The sequence below is a fragment of the Struthio camelus genome, chromosome 4 (genome assembly GCF_040807025.1).
Source record: "Struthio camelus isolate bStrCam1 chromosome 4, bStrCam1.hap1, whole genome shotgun sequence".
Lineage (NCBI taxonomy): Eukaryota > Metazoa > Chordata > Aves > Struthioniformes > Struthionidae > Struthio > Struthio camelus.
Window position 1 is genome coordinate 18,252,497 of NC_090945.1, and position 6,000 is coordinate 18,258,496.

The following is a 6,000-nucleotide window of genomic DNA, read 5'->3' on the forward strand; positions in this document are numbered from 1 at the left end:
GCACAAAAGCAGTCACTTCCCTGACCAGTGAATCACCCTGGTCACCTGTACAGAATTATGTCAAAAATATCCTATCAGTGCATGTGGGGAATGGTGCTTCCTCCTGGGCTGCCCCTTCTGAGTTAGATTCAGAAGCTTGTATTGCTGTGAGGACCATGGAGCGGCTTGGATAGTAGAGCGCATAGGAGAGCGCGTGATTTGGTTTAGACAGGAAATACTTTTCATCGCCAGTACATTGTTGAATGTTTTTAACCTGAAGTGGAAATTATGTAGCTGTCTTTCTGACCTCGTACATACTAAGGAATATTTCAAAACTTAACATTTTTTGTTTTCCACTTTTAGGCCGATTCCATGATGCTCTCAACAGAAGCGCTTCGCTCAGAATGGTTTATCAGCTGGCTGGGATGAAAGCACACAATGCCTGTTTAGTCCATCTAGAAATTTAAGAATGTGATTATTACAGTGCGGTTACCTTAATTACTGTAACGTGCCTACATTTTAAGGCTGCCTTCTCAGTATAACCCTCTGTGCTTCAGAAATTTATTTTGTGTACTTTGTATTTAATACACAGAATGAGAATGAGCACTTTTTTTTTAATTGCAGAAAGTCATACGCTGTATTTCTCTGACAACAGCTGAAAATTATAAGAGCAAGGAATTCTGACTTCCTGTTCCAGAACGCTTGGAAGAGGTGCATGTGCCACAGTGAACTGCGTATGGAAAGGCAGTGCTTTTTGTATTTATTTTCCTGTGGCTAAAGAAAATAAGCAATTTCTCACATTTGCATTGCTGTAATGTATGGGCAGTTTCCTGTGTACTTCGAAAAGTTCTCTCACATACAAATCTTGTGACAGTATTTCATAAATACTGTACTTGTGTGTTCTTTATACAATGGCTATTCAGTGGCAGCAAAAGCGTCAAACTGCAACCTTCTGCAGTGCCTTTGGGATTTTTATGCAACAGAAAATCCAGTATCTGGTATTACAGCACCAAATCTTCATGGCAGACTGTGACCACTGAACATGATAGGCAAATCTGGTCTTGGACATCTGATCTTAAATAGTCCTAATTATTGTTATGGTAATGAGGTAACTTAATATGGGTATGTCTTAGGTGCTAAGTAAAAACCTCTGGTCCTGTCTTCATGTATATCTTCATATGTTAGAAACAGTTAGCTCTTTATTTTTCCAGGTAGAAGGACTGTGTTGAGAACATCAATAAAGCAATTCCGTGCAAAAAACTACAGAAGCTTTGTTAATTAGACTGAGAGAATATGCAATGAGAGTATAATGGAAAAACAAAAGGTTAGTAGCACCATTGACTGTGGAATACAAAGATTACTGCATTAGCACTGTCCTGGGACGGCAATTCTATATAGGGCAAACTGATGTGGATGTACTTACTGCTTCCAGTCCTCAGATGGATTGTGTGCAGCCAGTGTGAGTATCTCTGTACCTGGAGCATGGTTAATCAGCAGCCTGGCTAGTCCATCTACAGATAATAGAAAGCTGGTTCTCCACTCCTACAGGAGAAAAATAGTACTTGCATAAGGGAGTGCAAAATCAAGGCCATTGTGTGTAAGAAGTGAGCAGTATGAAATTTTCCTTTGAATGTGCACAACTTACTTGCACAGCTCTGAGTGACAGAATGAAGCAAGTGATTGTTTTCTTTTTTTTTTCTTAAAAATGCAAGCTATATTCTACTATTCACCATTATACAGCCTTTCCTCTTTAGAAAATAAGGCTATTTTTATACATGAGTGTTTCTTCTCAAGGCTTGAGAGTCATCTTTTTCATAGTCTAATTCTGATCAATCCACAAATAAGATAACAGAAAGCTGAGGTTATTTTTCATAGAGGATTAATTAGATGTATGGCTATCCTTAAATTTTGATAAATGGCCCCTGGATGTATATCTAGTACATATTCTGAGGCACTAAAGGGCTCAGTGGCTTATTATTACGATTAACAATCACTAGAACATTTCTGAAGTTAGATTTTTTTTTTTAATATCTTGCACCTCCGTTCTTATTCACTTGTTACTAAATGTAAAAAGAAAATCTTTTATAGTGAGGCATTCAGTGCATAGTAAAATTACATGTTAAAAGTTGACACACAGCAATATTGATTATTCTGAATGTTTCATATTATTGAATTTCTTGTCCCTGTGGGACAATTATAAGATTAACGTAACAGGAGTCTTGCAAAATGGCCTTAAGAGGGTTAGTGGCTAAGTAAAGAGGGAATACCAAAACGTTCTCAGCAAACTTATTCTGAACCTCAAGTACAGTACGTATGCAATACTGTGCAAGAATAAAACTTTGCTTAGTTATGAGATGTATGTTTTGTTCTGTAGAAAGGGATCCCTGAATGCTGACATTTTTCTACTGACCTTGACTGTCATTGGGATTATATTTATTTAATTTTATTGTGTTATTAATGCACCTTGTGGACAGAGGACATAAAAATATGGCCAGTTTCACGAGGGGCCACAATTTCTAGATAGCCTGATGGTTTGTGTGTGAATAATATTTACATTTGAAACAGTTTGGGGAAACCCTATATCCAAATCAGCTGAAAGTAGACCTGTTGAAAATGTTTTGAGAATGAAAATAACAATTCTTACCAATTTTGGGTATCGCTTTGGAACAGAGCATGAATTGCTTTAAAACATCTAATTTCTTAAAAGGTCTGAGGCATTCCACATGGCTGTTGCTTGTGATTTTTAATATCATTTGTGAGGTTTCTGCATACAAAGAAAAGTTGCTGTTCCCCTAGTTGTTCTCTCTGTTCTGGTCCGCTCTTTTACGTCTGTACGATCAAATGGAAATGAAGGGAGTTGCGCAGCTGTGACTCAGCACAGTTTCTTCTGTCATTGTAACAATTCTCACAACCTAAAAAAACCTGAATAAAACATGAACCCTGTTTCTCTTCACGTTTCACTGATCCTTCCAAGGTCACCTCTGCAAGACATCTACAATTCTTGATGGGAAAGCTAGGGAAAAGACTGTTTTGTGGACACCGATATCAATACTGTGTGCATGTGGGGAAACTCTTCAAAAGAGAAATGCATTAAGAGGTATTGAGGCACAATGATGCATTTTTTTTTTTTGTCCTGTGATCAGTATTGAAAGCATTACCATTTATTTAAAATTAAGAAGATATTTTCCCTCATCAGTTACTCTGCTATGCAAAAGTCTGTTAAGCTTAATATTCCCCCTCTGAACTCCTCAGTTAACTTGGTTTGCAGATGGACTGTTTTTCCTGGAGTGGGTTGTAAATAGCCTTTAATGTACATTGAATGAATTTCACATTGTAAAATTTTTATTTTATTCCTTGTATTATATTAAGCGAAAATCCCTGTGTATATGAAAGTGCATAATAAATATATTTGCTTTTCAGCAGACATCTAATTGTTTTAATTTTACTACCTTGTTTCTTGGGAGTCTCAGGAAGAGGTTATTAAACTTGATTAGCATTTGTGTAGTACTTAATGAAACACAATATATGTGGCAGTAGGCATTCTGGGCTAGCAAAACCCAGACCTTGAAGTTAATTCCTGCGTCCCTGCTTATCACCCATGTGACTTCTTCACATTTGTCTGTGTTAACCTGAACATTTGCAGGAAAAAATTGACTGTATGTGCTTGTGCTTAAAATGATGTTTTTGCAATATATACCAGGAGGGCCAGTAAGTTAAATATTTCAGGGGCTGTTAAATATTTACCACTTGAAATATATTTTTTAATTATCTCTTTCCTCAGTTTCTCTGTAGTATTTTCAGTTTAAGTAAAACCTTGCTTCCTGTCAGTGCCTACTCATTTTTCTTGAACTTGTTACTAAAAAAAAGTAGAAACATTAGAAGGGAGAAGTTTTCCAGTCATTACCATAATTGCATTTCTCCCTGTAATCTTGTCTCACTTCTGCTTTAGGTTACATTCTAATTGTGAGTTTTCAGCAGAAAATTGTGAGTGTGGAGTCTGACTATTTGCCTTCTGCAAATGAAGATTCAGGTTTATCTCCATGTATTCAGGTCCACACTCATTACAGATGTTGATGCTCATGGCTTGACTGATTTGTAAGATAGGAGAATGACAGACAGAACTGTTGGTAACTATTCACTTGTTTTCTGTGTAGTATATCTGTGGTTTCCCGTAATAACTATTGACTGACTTTTGTTAAATTCTTTATGTGTGAAATAAGAGTGGCTATTTTTCACAGAAGCAGGGTATTATTTCCCCTAAATTAATCTTTAAATAAGTTATATTATATTCCATAGTCGCACATTTTCTTCATATAATCACTGTAATAATATTTAAATAAAAATTTTCAACACACATTTTTACTCTCTTATTCTATGGAATATAAAGAGGCTGAATAATGCTTCAAATCTTCTGTGAGATCTTTACAACAATTTGGCTTGTGTATTACATGTATTTTCCAAAAGAAAGCTGGGACTAGTTGGCACGGTGAACAAATGCAAAGCTCTCCAATTGTGGAGGCCCTTTGAGAGCCAGTGATGAGAATTTGGCGTTGATCTAGATCCTAACCGTTTTGTGCTAAAAAGAATCCCAGAAATGTACTGAGAAATTTCGCTGTTACTGGTTAGTTCATCTTTGACTCCTGAGTGGAGGCTGTTCTGAAATTGCCTTGTGGGGGGCTTGCTGCAAGCAGTGCCAACAGGGGACTGACAGAGCTGCAGCAGCTTTCAGTCATTTCTTTTCTATGCTCTTGAAAACCTGGGAGATGGAGAGGATGAAGCAGGAAATGGCTATACCAGACAGAGCTAATCAAATTTTTTTCCAAAGGAAAAATAATTGGCAGTTTTTTAGAATCTGAAAGGTTTCCTGAAATTATTTCTGGTTTAACTATTTCTTTTTTTTAGCTGAAACACAGTCAAAATTTCAAGCTTTGAGTCTGAAACCTTAAAAGTCCATTGGCAGATGGGTATTGGATCTCCAGGCAGAGGGCAGTCTACAAGGAAAGCATATCCAGAGCCACTGGACGTATCAGGTAGAGAGCCATTTAAAGCAGGAGTTATTTATCTTTGCTAAAGGACTGTGTTTATTCAGAACACCATCTGTTGTTTCTGGAAAGAAAATCTATTTTCATGAGAAACTTTGTGAGGAAATCGGTTTTATAAAGAAGTATTATGCAGCTCTGTTGACTAGCCTGTTTATCAGGAGTAAAACCTTTAGTTTCGAAGTCTGTAACTGTGTTCAGAATGGTTCTTACCTCATGATACTCTGCTGCAGAGATTTTTTTGCTTTAGTTGTTATTTTAAATAGGCCAGACTCCAGAAACCTTTGGTTCAGTCTATTCACTATGCCTACATTTTTTGAATGGTGACAGTTTACAGAGTTAAGATGAGAAGTCTGACTTGCGTACCACAAGCAAGCAACAGCCTCTTTTAAATGCCGATTTTCAGATTATGGTCTACAAAACTGCTATGATTCAGGAATGAAATTTAAGGGCTCCATGAAAAGGTAACCAAAAAAAGAGCAAACCTATTATCAGAAGACTTGGATTCATAAGGGGGCCTGCCCCTCCTCACAAAATGTTTTAGGCTTTTGCAAATCAAAAATGCTTGGAAAGCACAGCTCTATGGTTTCAGTTAAATACAGTAACCTGTTTAAGTTGCTTTGTGAGTTAACAATAATGCAAAAGGTTTGAACACTGCCATCCCAGACACCTAATGCAGTTTCTTCAGTCAAAACTCAGAACCTGAATTATCATTTGATTTAAAGATACAGTTGAATTTCTAATGAAATTCTGTTCATTATGGACTCAGTACAGAGCATAAAAACTTGCAGCTAAGGGGTGCATATCAGTAGATGCACTCTTTCTGAATGCAAAGCTAGTGTTCCCAGGAGAGAAAAAAACATTGCACAGAATAGTGGTGGTCGGATTAGCTGGTGGGGGGTGTAATGGAAGAGTCAAGACTTGAATAAGTTAATTTAGAATAGGTGTTTGTAATATTTTCATTTGATCATATGTTTAACAA

The 6,000-nt window shown here is 36.8% G+C and overlaps 1 protein-coding gene across 2 annotated transcripts in view; it reads left to right on the forward strand.

Annotated features, from left to right (window-relative positions):
- Positions 1–3,403, forward strand: part of ANKRD50 (ankyrin repeat domain containing 50) — a 42,266-nt gene extending 38,863 nt beyond the window's left edge. For both annotated transcript variants that reach the window (XM_068941612.1, XM_068941613.1), the window contains exon 5: positions 343–3,403. The gene's annotated coding sequence lies outside the window, so the exon portion shown is untranslated. The remainder of the gene's footprint in view (positions 1–342) is intronic.
- Positions 3,404–6,000: the final 2,597 nt, after the last annotated feature.